This window comes from Terrapene carolina, unplaced genomic scaffold, assembly GCF_002925995.2.
Source record: "Terrapene carolina triunguis isolate 2854851 unplaced genomic scaffold, T_m_triunguis-2.0 Scaffold662, whole genome shotgun sequence".
Taxonomy (NCBI): domain Eukaryota; kingdom Metazoa; phylum Chordata; order Testudines; family Emydidae; genus Terrapene; species Terrapene triunguis.
In genome coordinates, this window is record NW_020665013.1 from 2,750,325 (window position 1) to 2,765,307 (window position 14,983).

Here is a 14,983-nt window from a genome sequence, read left to right on the forward strand (position 1 = left end):
TGGATCTGTATTCACCAGGAGTTGGTGGGAGAAAGGAGGGGGATGGTTAATTTCTCCTTGTCTTAAGATCCAAGGGGTTTGGATCTGTATTCACCAGGGAATTGGTGAAGGGTTTCTCAAGGTTTCCCAGGGAAGGGAATTTAGTTTTGGGAATGGTGGCAGCGGACCAGATCTAAGCTGGTAGTTAAGCTTAGAGGTCTTCATGCAGGCCCCCACAGTTGTACCTTAAAGTTCAAAGTGGGGATACAGCCTTGACAACCTCTATAACTAGCTAAGTGATAAGAATACACCTAAATTCTTAAAGTATAGGCCTTTACAGACAGGCCTGAATATCTCTATCCTAACAAACATCTGCACGGCAAAAAAACCCCACCCTGTGATAGCAAGTCTCACAGCCTGGAACCAAAGACTAGCTTTGAGACCTACCCCCATGGCTGGGTCTCAGAGATCAAGCTCCAGCCCAAGAGAGAACATGCACACAGCTGTTTTTAGTCCTGTAGCATGAGCCCAAGTCTGTAGACCCGCGCTTTGAGACTCGCTGCTGCGGGAGTTTTAGCAGTGTACACGTATCCTGAGAGGCCTCCCCAGTAGAGCTGGTTGGAATTTTTCCAATGAAACATAGTTACATCAGAAAATGCCAAGCTGCTGGACCAAAATGATTTGTAAAATCTATTACAAGGATGACGAAACCTTCAATGAAAGAGATGCTGCCAAGATGCTGAACGAGGCTGGCTGATGAGACTCCTTCAGCAGAGTTGGAAAGAGGAGAGGCTTGGAGCTTGCTGTGCTGGGACAGGGCATTTCACGTGTAAAGGATGGTAGGGAAGGAACACAGAGCTGAACATGGCAGAAATATAGAGAAGGAGCATCTAGGACTGAATGTGGTGTATTCAGGACTGTGTTGCAATTGCAAACTGGCACTTGAAGGCTGGTGGGGGTTTCCATGAGATCTTGTAGCATCTGAGTCAGTCAGTAAAGAACCAGCCTAGAATAAAGTAGGGTGAGTTGTGCCTCTCTGCCAGGGAGAATAGCCTGCTTTTTCTCTCTCTCTCTTTGGGTTACTGTGTGTTTCTGACAAAATGTACCCTTGTGTTCACGCCCTACACACTTCGCAATAAAGCTCTGTAAACAGTATGACTTGTGTGGTATTATTTCAAAACTCATACATTTCTGGTCATTGTTGTCCTGATAAAATGTGTGTGGCAACATAGTATGTGACGTTATCAGTTTCCACGGTGTGGCGTTCTTAACACATGTTCCAAACTGAGGTTGGCAAACAGGTCTGTCTGAAACAAAGGAATGTTTGCTCTGCTTTATTTGCACTTAAGGAGCAAAGCAAATCATCAAGCAGGAAGAGTAGTCAAAGAATCCTCAAACAGGTGAGGAAAAGCAGCAGAAAACATCCCTTCTTGAAGATTCTCTGTCTCCTGAATCTCAGCTGGAAACTTTTCCCAAGAGGTGGACTGACACTAAAAATGAGGGACAAACACTCCAGGGCACCCCCCATCTGTGTCCCTCTATGCACGGTAAGAGAAGGGACAAAGGAAGCAGCCATTAAACAGAAGACTAGATCCTGGCTGAAATTTGGCCAGTAAGACTGTTGAGAGCATGTGGTGGGAAAGCTTTGCTTTGAATATAACACAATTTCTTAAGTTAGGCACCAGTTGTGTTTTATCGTCATTTTTCTTCTAACCATTTTGGACGTTTATGCCTCCTTACTTGTATTCACTTAAAATCGCTCTCTTTGTAGTTAATAAACTTGTTTAATTGTTATATCTAATCGACTGTGTTTAAATTGAAGTATCTGGGAAACTCGATTTGGTGTAACAAATTGTGCATATTATTTCTTTTAAAGAAATATGGACTTTTTATGAATTTGTCTTGTGCAGGAGAGGGCTTGGCACTACAGGACAGATATTGCTGGGGGAACACCCTGAAATATAACCAAGGTGTGGCTGGCTGGTAGGATTGCCAAATTTCTAATCACACAAAACTGAACATCTCTGCCCTATCCAATGTCCTGCCTCTTCTCCGAGGCCCCGCCTATGCCCTGCTCCTTCTCCGAGGCCCCGCCCCTGCGTGCTCCATGCCCCTCTCCAATCGTTGCTCACTCTTCTTCACCCTCATTCACTTTCACCGGGCTGGGGCAGAGGATTGGAGAGGGAGGCGAGGGCTCTGGCCTGGGGGGTGCAGGCTCTGGGGTGGGGCCAAGGATGAGGGGTGCGGGGTTCCAGCTGCAATTACTGCGGCTGCAAGGAAGCAGCTGCCAAGACCCTGCAGCCTCTGGGCACATGGGTGGCCCTGCAGCTCTACACATTGGTCACTGTACCCGGCCAATGGGAGCTGTGGAACTAGTACAAGGGGAGGGCAGCACACAGAGTTTCCCTGGCTGTCGCAGAGCTTAGGGGCCACAGGGACTTAATGGCCACTTCTAGGAGCCGTGTGGCGCTGGGGCAGGCAGGGAGCCTGCCTTAGTCCCAAGCCCCTGCTGCACCGCCGACTGGACTTTTAATGGTCCACCAGAGCCACCAGGGTCCCTTTTCGACCAGGCGTTCTGGTGGAAAACTGGACGCCTGGCAACCCTACTGGCTGGCTGCTGCACACACACAGACATAGCTGAGAGGGACTTGCATGCTGGAGGCTGTTTGTGAGCAGTCCTGACTGGTGCGTACAGCAGCAAAGCAGTGAAAAGGGAACCCCAGGTTAGGGGGAAGGGGTGACACAGCTACTCACTAGTCTAGATTGTCCCCTGGGTATGTCACACCTGCCTTCTGCAGGGTTTTGTGACTCACAGTCTAAGGCGTCAGTCTCTCCCCCATTTGTTGTGCAGGAGCTCAGGCGCCTAACTCAGGCTTTGTGAATCCCAGTGATTTTTCTAGGTGCCTAGAAGTGAAGTGTTGTGACGCTCAGCATCACTGTGCCTAACTCCTGTTGTGTATTCAGACCGTCGGGCCAACGTTCCTTTGTGGAGCTGGGCCTAATCTCATTTTGTAATGGCAGCACAATATCATAATCTTGTGCTTAGAGTTTAGACATGGAGCCCTGGGTGAACTTGATTTTCTGTGTGAACTGCTGCATGTGAATCAGATTAAAGCAAAGTGGCAGCACATCACAAGTCAAAAATAGCTTTAAGGAAACCCACGAAACCAAAAGAAGGGGTTACTCTCCTGTGCAGTAACTGTAGTTCTTCTAGAGGGTGTGTCCCTAGGGGTGCGCCACACTGGGCCTGCGTGTGCCCCTTGTGCCCTGCATCTAGGCCAGTGGCTCTCAAACTTTTGTACTGATGACCCCTTTCACATAGCAAGCCTCTGAGTGCGACCCCCCCCCCTTATAAATTAAAAACATTTTTTTTAAAAATTAACCATTATAAATGCTGGAGGCAAAGCGGGATTTGGGGTGGAGGTTGACAGCTCGCGACCTCCCATGTAATAACCTCGCGACTCCCTGAGGGGTCCTGACCCCCAGTTTGAGAACCCCTGGTATAGGCCATATCAGGCTGCATGGCCAAATGGTCCCCCGAGTTCCTTCTGCACCACCAAGTCTGAGCAGAAACTCTGAAGCAGAGGAAGGAGGACGGGTAGTGGGGCACCCAGAGGGACACACGTCTCAAAGAACTACAGTTACTACACAGGGGGAGTAACCCCTTTTTCTTCTTCAAGTCCTATCCCTACTACCTCTCAGGGTGATTTCTGAGCAGTATCCCCAGTAGGAGGAAGAAGCTTTGGAATGGAGTCCAGAACAGAAGAGAAAATTGCATTGCTGACTGCAGCATCAGACCTGGAGACATTGACTAATGCATAGTGTCTAGCGAAAATATGTACTGAAGACCACATATCAGTCCTGCAGATATCTGAAATGGGAACATTTTAAAGTAGATCTATAGATGTAGACTGTGATCTGGTTGAATGTGCCAAAATACTGATAGGGAGTGTAATGGCGACAGCTTGGTATCAAGTTGTGATTCAAAAGTCTCTGGATGGAAATGACAAATCCCTTAAATCTGTCTGCAGTCAAAATGAATAGTCTATTGGATTTGTAAAATGGTTTAGTTCTGTCGAGGTAGAAGGCTTCTGCCCTCCTGACATCTGGAATGTGGAGAACTGTCTCCTGGTTGGAAGTCTGTGGTTTTGGGAAGAAAACTGGCAGCTATATGGTCTGATTCAGGTGAAAATTGGAAGTCACATTAGGGAGAAAGCTGGGATGAAGTCGGAAGGACACCTTATCCTTGTGAAACATTGAAAGGGGGTGGGGGGAGGGGCTGCCATTAATGCACCAATCTCGCCGACTCTGTGAGCTGAGGTATAAGTATGAAAGGCATTTTTGAGCCATTTGTGATCTACTGAATCTCTGTTTGTTTGCAGGAGTGTAGTTGCCCAAAGTGCATAATATGGTCCTGGAATCTTTAAGGGGATTTAATGACTTGTCAGTGTTCTCTGCAAACAACTTCCATCTGCCAAATTGAAGAGCCTCAACTATATTCTGAATTTCCCTGGGGAAGCCAGACAATATCAGCCAGGAAGCCCGGCACAGAACCGCCGCCATAGAGATGCAGTGTCTGTATCATCAAGAGCTGCCTGCAAAGACATTCTTGCCAACAACTGACCCTCAGCAACAATTGCCTGGAATTGTTCTCTTTGATCTGAGTGAAGGCATTCAATAAATGACTCAAATTATGCATAGTTGGTAAAGTATTTGGCCATAAATGCTGGGTAATTTGCATAGAGGAATTGCAGCATAGCTGATGAATAGGCCTTCCATCCTAGTGGGGTCCAGATGCTTTTGGTCTCTGTCATATGGGGTGGATTTGTAATGGTGTTCACCACATCAACAAAGAGAGGCTGGAAAACAGCAATTCAGAGTCCTTGGAGGGGACATAGTATTATTTGTTAGCCCTCCTACAAGTGGGTGTCACCGTAGCTGGGATTTGCCAGATGGTTCTAGTGGGTTCCCATAGAGCCTCATTAATGGGAAAGGTGACTCCTGATGGCGTCACAGAGTGCAGAATATCCAGCAGCTTGTGTTGGAGTTCTCCAAGTTCTTCCAGTGGTATCTGCAGATTCTGCCACCGGCTTAATGTGGTCCTGGAACTGGCAAAAATCATGAACTAGCAGGAAGGCATCAGGGCCTCATCTGGGAAGGAGGATGAGAAGGAGGTCTGAGATGTGGCTTCTTTGTCTGCCCTGGACTGCTGTTCCTGAAATGTTTCCTCTTGCTGCTGGGGAGGGGAAGCTTGGGTCTCCCTGTCATCCCAATGGGATGGGGCTGGGACCTAGAGAACTGCTGACAATAGGCAGTACAGGGATTGCAATATGTCCCTTGAGGCCATTACTGGGGAGGGGGTAGCATCCGGAGCTGCTCCCACCAGGACCGATGAGGTCCCAAAACATCTCCCCTGCCCCTTCAGGAAGGGGGGGGGGCGGTGTGAGGATGCATTGGAGAACCTTGCACAAAAAGAGAGGAGGTAGAGGGAAGGTCATCTGGAGCAGCTCCCAGAGAATGGGGCTGGCGGGACAATGGCACCGGGGAGGCAAAGGGATCTGGAGATGGGGGATTCTCGATACTGAAAGGTGCTCTGTGGCTGCTAGCAACAGAGACTGAGGTTCAGCACTCATCGCCAATTCCTTTTGTAGTCTGACGTCCTGAGGTACCGAGAGCTTTTGTGGTACCGAGAGGTGTCTATCCTTTTCTGATGGCAATGGAGTCCTGGGGTGCCACGGGGCTGGTGCAGATGAGGTTGAAGGCTTTCATGGTACCTCAGCAGTTGGTAAGGGTATTGAGAGTGGAGTCTGAGATGACAGTACTGCTCCTTCTTGTTTGGTGCTACCAGGGTCTTCCCAGAGCTCTGGTTGGACTTAGAATCGTGGCATTTTCCCATGTCCACCATATTGGAGGAGCCTCTTCCACCTTGAGGAAGACCTCTCAGAGGCTGTAGATCTGGCTGGAGTGAATTCTTTTTGTGGAGGAACCCCTGGGAAGGGCACTAGATCTGCTCTTCTGGGAGACTTCAGAGGAAGGCTCTGAGAATTTCTCCTTCCCAGAAGAATGCTGAGCTGAGGTGGAAGGGCCCTATTTGCCCCTGGTAACTGACGTCCCGGGGTTTCCTGACCTGGCTCTGAAGCAGGCTGGAGGGAATTCTCCATCATAAGGAGTCAAAGTTTGACTTCCTGGTTCTTCCCAGCCCTATAGTTCAGGCCTAGGCATACATTGCACTTCTGCAGCATGTATGATTCACCCAGGCATCTTTACAAGAGAGGCAGCATTTGAGCTGAATGAAGCGGACATGCCCCTTACAGGGGAGTCTGTGATGGATCCCGCACTTTCTCTTCTTGTGAGGGTGTTCAGGGCGCCATTTCTCGCCCCTGATCTGGGGTATTAACTGTCCCACTAGTATCCCAGAAAAGGGAGTGGAAAGGGAGGGACCCCGGCCCGACCTCTACTCCGGGTCTCAGCACAGGGGCCCTTGGTATAGTGGCAAACCACTTGAACTAGTGATTCCTTCCCCTGGGCTACTTTCCTCTCTGGCCCTTCAGCTTGTGGGGCTTCCTGTCCTCTCTCTGCTTGGGCTAAGTTTCTCCCAACCCCTTGTGTCTGTGGAGTTCCTCTGCTCCGGTACAAGCTGGGTTTCCCTTTACCAAGGGTCTTGGGCTTCTGGCCCACCACTGCACTTTTCCAAACTCTCCTCTGCTTCCCTCCAAACTGCTCTCCTTCAAATTGCTCTCTGCTCCAACAACAAAGCACTCTGCTTCAATTCCTCCAACTGTCTGATTGAAGCAGGGGGGTTTTATCAGGTGACTGGCTTCAGGTGCTCAAATTGGTCTAATTGGCTTCAGGTGCACTAATTAAACTGTAGCAGCATCTCTTCCCTCTACAGGAAATATGGTTCTCAACATCCTGGGGCTTACATATAGCCCATCTATCACTCTCCTGCTGCCATCTGGCCATGCTGTATCACAATATATATACTTTTATTTGCTATCAAATGGAGAACAAATACCTAACAAACTGACTAATAAAAAGATACAAGCTACTGTGGTAGATCAGAAGCAGACATACTTGGGGGACGGTTTGCACGCGCAACCTGATATTGCCTTGTCAAGGCTGATTCCCCATTCCGGCACTTCGAGTGCAGAAGATGGGGGCCCGCAAGGATTTTAAAAGTTAATACTGGCCACTCCAGGCTTCTAAACTCCCAAGGTTACAGTTTCTCTCTGACCTTGGCTTGGTAAACACTGCCACCAACCAAATGCAAAACCCTTTTTGGAACCCAAGAAGACACCCTTGGGAATTCCTTCTGGTGAGGTACCCTCAAGCCCTTTCACCTCCGCCCCCTTCGGGGAAGAGCTGAGAAAGAAAACAAAGGAAATTAGCTGTTGCCACCAGCTAATTAAACATGTGCACAAATCTCTTAGGACACCAAAAATCCAATCATGTACTATACAACAGCGCTTCCGGGATTATCCGTTTCAGTCTAACATCTCTTTCTACCTTCTTCAGACTCTCACTCTTTTCAGCCGCCTCTATGAATTTCTCTTTTCTAAAGTCTTTGTAGTCTTCTTTGATCTTCACACAAATTCCTTTGCACAGTGTTCTGTATTCTTCGCCCATTTTTCCTTCTAATTTCATGCGCACTGTCCTTGCCATCAGATTCACAATTTCCTCACTGGTCCTCTGCTTGCATCCCAGCATTTTCAATGCTTTTCCCTTCTTAGCTGCTGAGATTAGCTGTGAGATAAACTATTCAGAGGCCTCATTGATGTCCTTGTTGACCTTATACTCAAGGTTCATTTCACTCACTTCCTGTACAAATGCCTCTTCGTTGAAGTGCCATTTTTGCTTCAGTTTCTGGCTATCTCTTAACTTCATAGACATTGTCAACACATATTTTGAGCGGAACATACGATGGTCTGATCCTGTGAAAATGATTCGTTTTCGTATTGTCACTACGTCATTAAAGATTCTTCTGGTATCCGTCTTTACATAATCAATCTGATTCAGTGCGACTCCATCCAGATGTTTCCTTGTCCACTGCCGACGCGGTTCTTTTTCAAATATTGTGTTCATTATGTGGAGATGGTTTGCCTCTCCGAATGCAACCAGACAATCATTTCTTACACCTTTACTGAATTTTCTCACATACTTTTCTTTTTCAATCTTTTTTCCACTTACTATTGCATTGAAGTCCCCTTGGATAATTGTGTAGGTGGATCTTTTCTGCATTACCTCCTCCAGCTCTTCGTAGATATGGTCCATTTCTTCATCTTCCTCTTGCTGCGTGGGAGCATACACCTGAATAATTTGAATCGTTCTCCTTCATTTTATCTGAAGCGTGAGACCTGCTATTTGGGGTGACACGATGTTGCAGCTAACTAGCCTTGGAACTGTTTCTTTCCTGACAATGACTCCTACACCGCCAATCCTTGCTCTATTGTCAAGTGATCTTCCGAGGAATACTTGCTCTCAGCTTTTCCATTGTGCAATGAGGTCTTTTATTCTTGTGTCAGAGGGGTAGCCGTGTTAGTCTGGATCTGTAAAAAGCAACAAAGAGTCCTGTGGCACCTTAAAGACTAACAGATGTATTGGAGCATAAGCTTTTGTGGGTGAATGCCCACTTCATCAGACGCATGTCTTTTATTCTTGTTTCACATAACCCTATGACGTCGGCTTTTATTGATTTTCTGACTTCAATGTAAATATCGATATATGGATCAGATGACAGTGTTCTTATGTTGTGACTTGTTAGTCTATCCTCTGTTTTTCGTCCTGTGTTATCCCAGGTCAGGCTGACACATGAGTCTGAGCTGTTTTCCAGTTTATTCTGCATTGTGTGGCTTGTTTGGCAGGAGAATCTTGCAGCAGTGCATTCGGGGTGCCAACCCTTGTGTCCTGTAGCTGCGGTACCCCCTCCACTTTGGCCAGGTTGCCCTAGCTTAATAGAGGTATGGTCAGACTACCTACTACCCTGGAGGCTAGCTCAACACCATCTCAGCTTGGTAAGACCTGCCAGAGCATATGCTCTGCCGTACTTCAAACCCCTTTCACCCTCACACCAATGCTGAAGTAGGGAGGTAGGATTTTTTTTGGGGGGGGGGGCCTCATGCCCTTCCCAAATGGGAGAGTTTAATTCTCAGCACTCTATATTCGGCATTTTCTGCTTTGCTGTCAAGGGGACCCCTGCCCCCAACACAGACAGACAAACTTAACGGTGCCCCCTTCAATCCCTGCCCTCAGTGGTCCCTCATGGAGATTGCATTACTTTACCCTCCCTCCACTTCTGCCAACCAGCATCAAGTATCTCCCAGGTCAATGGTGCTACTCAGGCACCGCCAGGGTCCATGGGATGTTACGAATGGGAGCACTGATCTGGAGCTCAGTAAGGCACAGAGACAAAGGCAGGTTAGGTGGAGGAGCTGTGAGGTGCTGCTATATTCCCAGTTCCTATTGCCATCCTCACAGGGGCAGAATCACTACTGGTCCCCCAGAATAGCTATGTCTCATTTATGATGATAAACAGATATCTGCCTACACTATCCGCAAATCCTGAACCAGCAATCACAGTCCTCGGTAAACACTCACATCAGGAATGTGACAGAGCAATGAATATATGAGAGCAGGTGAAGGACTGAGATATGGCACACTGAACAAACGGGAAATTGATGGAGAATACTTAGAAAATCGTGACAGTGAAGCCACCTGCCAGTCCCAAACTTTTCCCAGCTGGTACAATCCTGTCCCAGCTGGGGACACATGTGGGTATGTTATAAATACTGCAGTAAGGAACATCTTCACAGTATGTAAGACACACGCCACTGCTTTCACCAAATGCCAACCTCCTCCCCTGAGAAGAACCGACGTTCACCCAGAGCCAAAGGAATAAACTTGAAGGATGTTATGCCCCTATCACAAAAGGAGATTGGATCTGACCTGGGTTTGGTGGTGTTGAAAACTGTTAGACAAGTGGGGAAATGCTTGGCCTAGACTGGGAGAGACTGGCCAGTTGTCTCACAGTTCATGGAAAGGCCTTCAAGGGCCCTAGTGCAGAGAGCCTTTAACAGGCAATAAATGTCATTGGGGCCCAGCTCCGTTCCAAGCAGGGTGCGTATAATTCCTGGATCCCCACACGGGATGACAGACACCTGGAAATGTGAGTTACAGGAGATGGACTGGGAACAGTCACAGTCTAGACAGGGGAGTGCTCTGAAACAGACTGAACGATGGACCACCCCTTCATTGGGGAAGAGGGAGGGATTCATTCTCTTCTGAATAGAGTGTAGCTGTGCAAATATTGTCTGGATGCCTTGAGTAACTCCATGGTCAATAGGCTAATGCAGATTCACTCCTGGCCAGAACTCAGAGGCATCCCAAACAAAGAATGTAGAGACAGGGCCCTAGCACAGAGAACTGGCTCAACTGCCAGTCCCTCAGAGAACTGACACAAGCTACTGAATCTCTTGGAGGCTAACGCTGAAGGCGCGAAGCTCTGAGATGAGGGCAGCTGTAATCCAGTATCTCCAAAGATGGGCTTTTATTCTTCAGCTTCCACCTCATTATCTAGTCCTCCTGGCCTCATTAGGCTGCTGTAGTGACTCTCCAGACTGAAGGTGTGTGAAGCACTTGGAGCTTCCTATAATAATCTATGAATACTTAAGGCCCTTCAGTTTTAGTTTTTCAAATTTCTTTTAATTGCCTGGGTTTTACAAAAGCTATTTTCATCCAATTTTTGGACCTCTCCAGTATATGAAAATACAGATTATGTTAAGAACAGCCAATACATTATATTAGATAAATGTGTTTATGTCAATAACAAATTAGCCTAAATGTAAAGGTGATGCTGTCTGTTAAAGTAAGGCAATGTAGTGGAAGATATACACACACACACGCATCCACATGTGTAAGCAGGGTCTGAATGAATTCCCGACAGCTAGCTGGGAGTGGGAGAGAGTTCAGGAAAAAACTGTTTACATGAACATACCTAGGCTATGGCTACACTGGCGCTTTACAGCGCTGCAACTTTCTCACTCAGGGGTGTGAAAAAACACCCCCCTGAGCGCAGCAAGTTACAGCACTGTAAAGTGCCAGTGTAAACTGTGCCCCAGCGCTGGAAGGCGCGCTCCCAGTGCTGTAAGCTAATCCCCTTGGGGAGGTGGAGTACCTGCAGCGCTGGGAGAGCTCTCTCCCAGTGCTGGCGCCGTGACCACACTCGCACTTCAAAGCGCTGCCGTGGGAGCGCTCCTGCAGCAGCGCCTTGGAGTTTCGAGTGTAGCCATGCCCCTACTCTGCCTAGATATACAGCAGATGGAGCTGTGTTGCTCAAATAAATCAACTTTGGCCGGTGCTGGGTTACAAATCACTTTAGTACTGAATGAAGGAGTAGTGAAATACTGTTTCAATGTTGTCGTTATTGTAGGAACAACGGGGAGCAGAACTGTGCTTAACCTGTCCCAAATGAGGGGGGTCACCATCAGCTGACCAGCTTGTTAAGCCAGGGCCTGGAATGCCAGAGGCCTATGAAAGTAAGGGGGGACAGATGTACCAATCAGGAAGTGTGGAGTCTTCTTAAGGGTCTCTGGTCTGGTTTAACCTGTTCCTCCCCACTGTTCAAAGAGAGAGCTAAATAGACTTCATTAGGAGCCCCTTTGTTATTTTAAAATCTCAGTCGGAGCTGAAATCAGTTGTGGTTGGGCAGTGTCTCTGCCTACCCTGCTAAGAGCTAAAAATCACTGAGAGCTAAAATTGCTTGTGGTGGGACCGTGTTTCTGCCCAGGGCTGAAAATCACTAAGAGACTGACCTGCAGACGTCACAGCATGAGAGGCAGGTGGCAGTAGAAGGTGACTGACAGTCAGCTGGCGAGGTGGCAATTGGCAGAGCCCGGAGGTGAGGCGCAGTGACGAAGAAGAGCGGGGCACCAATCGGCTGTCAATGCAGCTGGCAAAGAGGAGTGGCGCGCAAGTGCTCGGGCAACAGAGCGAGTAATGTGCCTCTTTACCCCCGCCCTCCACCCAGGGTGGGAGGTGAATTCTGCAGATGCACCTCTGGACTCTGGGTCTGCACTGTAAGGCCTGGTCTACACTGGGGGGGGGGGGGGGGGGGGGGAAAAGGAGGGGGGGCGCCCCGGGGGGGGGGGGGGGGGCGGGGGGGGGCGGGGGAAAGGGGGGGGGGGGGGGGGGGGGTCGATCTAAGATACGGAACTTCAGCTACGAGAATAGTGTAGCTGAAGTCGACGTATCCTAGATCGACTTAGAATTACTTTGCGTCCTTGCGGGGCGGGATTGACGGCCGCGGCTCCCCCGTCGACTTTGCTTCTGCCTCTCGCCAAGCTGGAGTTCAGCAGTCGACGGGAGAACAATCAGGGATCAATTTATCATGTCTATACTACACGCGATAAATCAATCCCCGATAGATCGATTGCTACCCGCTGAGCCGGCGGGTAGTGTGGTGTGCAGAAAAGGGACGGACACGTGAAAGGGACTTTTGGGTTGCTGGACTTAAGAACCTGAGGGAGAAGGACACCGCCCAACTTATTTGTAGGTGGGTCCTTTGCTCATGGTTTATGTTATGAACCCTCCATTTTCCCAAATTAATGCTGAGTTACTTCCCTCCTTTCATTAAAAGTTTCTCTGCTACACTCAGACTCTGTTTGTGAGAGGGGCAGTATTGCCTCTAGAGGTGCCCAGGTCACTGGGTGGAGGCTAAACCAGTTTTGTGTTGTATTGTTGAAACGGAACCCCTAGATACTGAACCTGGCCCTGGTTGCTGCCAACTCTGACTGGCAGAAGGGTTCCACATGCATACTTGTACATACTAGTCGCTTTAAGACTGAGCCGATCACAACACATCTTCTAATCTTCTCTCGCTCTGGCCATCCTTCGCCATGTTTGTCCATAGCTCCTTGCTAAGAAATCATCCCACCGGAGGCCGATCGCATGGCCGTTTCAGTTCTCGCGGATACCACTCAGATATAGCTGCAGTCCATCTGTTGTCACTGAGTCGGGCCACATGTCCCGCCCACCGCATTTTGCGGAGCTTGCTTTTGACAACATCTCAGACTCCAGACTGCTGCCTAATTATTTCATTGGGGATGTGATCGCGGAGCGAAATGCCCAAAAATGTTCATTCCATTGCCCTCTGTGTGACAGACAGTTGATATTTTTCAGTCTTCATCAGCGACCATGTTTCGCTGCCATATAGCATCGCTGGAAGCACGGTCGAGTTAAAAAGATTCACACGAGTTGTTTTGCTGATCTTTCCTTGGATGTCGTTGAATGTGCACCATCCAGCTTTTTTTCCTGCGCGACAGTTTGCCTTTCTGATCGTGGCGCATCTTGACTTCCTGGCCCAAATAAACGTATTTGTCGGCCTCTTGGATCTGCTCTCCTCCAAGAGTAATTTGGGTTCTTGGCAGAACATCCGATCTCATATATTTTGTTTTCGACTGGTTCATTTTTAATCCTATTTGACTACTTTTCGCAGTCAGTTCTTTAAGCATTCTCTCAAGCTGGACTGTATTTTCAGCTATCAGCTAAATACAGTTATTAAATAAATTAAAGCATTAAACTGTTTTTACTTTCAATACTCTGACTTTTCTTCTGTCCTCCCGGCCCCCATTATTAACCCCACTATTGACCCAGGAAACTGTGAAGTTATTTTTTTTGCACCAATTTTCACCCACTTTTACATTAAATAAATTCCCAGGACATTTTAAAATAAAAACTGAAAATGAGAGGCCTTGTGAATACAGTGTTTTGGCCAGTGTACTGTGATTTTTACTGTGTGATGATATCGATTTAGTGTAAGAAGAAATTACTCACCTTGTGCAGTAACAATGGTTCTTCGAGATGTGTGTCCCTGTGGGTGCTCCACTCTAGGTGTCGGTGCGTCCGTGCGCTGGAGATCAGAGATTTCTCGCAGCAGTACTCGGTCGGGCGAAGGGCAGCCACTGGCACCTTCTATAGCGTGTGCCCCCCTGACCGTCCCCTCAGTTCCTTCTCTACCGGAAGTAGATGAGAGGAGAGTGGGTAGTGGAATACCCACAGGGACACACAACTCAAAGAACCATAGTTACTGCACATGGTTAGTAACTTCTTCTTCTTCATCGAGTGGTGTCCCTGTAGGTGCGCCACTCAAGGTGCTTGTAAAGCAGTACCCCACCAGGGTGGTAGGGGTTCGGAGTTATGTATAAGTGTGTTATGAGAGCACTGTAAGGCCAACAATAGAGTCTGAGACTAGGCCTTGGGTGATAGCATAATGCTTTACAAAAGTGAGCTCCGATGTCCAGGTTGCAGCTCTACAAATATCTATTAAGCGGACATTGTTCAAGAGTGCAATCGATGTCACCGTGGCTCACGTTGAGTGGGATCTGATGCCCATGGTGGGTTCTTTGTGATGCAGGCGGTAGCAAGTTTGAATACAGGTAGAGACCCATTTTAGAGAGTCTCTGCATCGATATTGTAGAGCCCTTGGAGCACTCTGCTGTAGAGACGAATAGTCTTGGTGACTTGCAAAATGGTTTAGTTCTGTCCAAGTAGAAGGCTACAGCCAGTCTGACATCCAGCATGTGCAACGTTGCTTCTCGGGAGTCATTATGTGGCTTGGGCTGGAAGGCAGGTAAGCGTATGGTTTGGGTAATATGAACATTTGTAGCCACTTTGGGCAAGAATTTTGGGTGAGGACATGACATGATTTTGTCTTTGGTAAATACAGTGTACGGTGATTCAGTCATCAATGCTCCTATTTTGCTGACACGTCTGGCAGACGTGATTGCCCCTAGTAATACGACGTTCAGTGACACATGAAGGAGCGAGTAGGTTGCTAGAGGCTTGAAGGGTGGTCTTGTGAAACATTTGAACACAAGATTGAGAGCCCATGGTGGTGCAGGTTGGTGTACTTCTGGGTACATGTTCTGTATACCCGCTAGAAAGCACCGTGTAATCGGGTGAACAAATATTGAAGCCCCTTCTCTCTGTTCATGGAGGGCCATAATGGCAG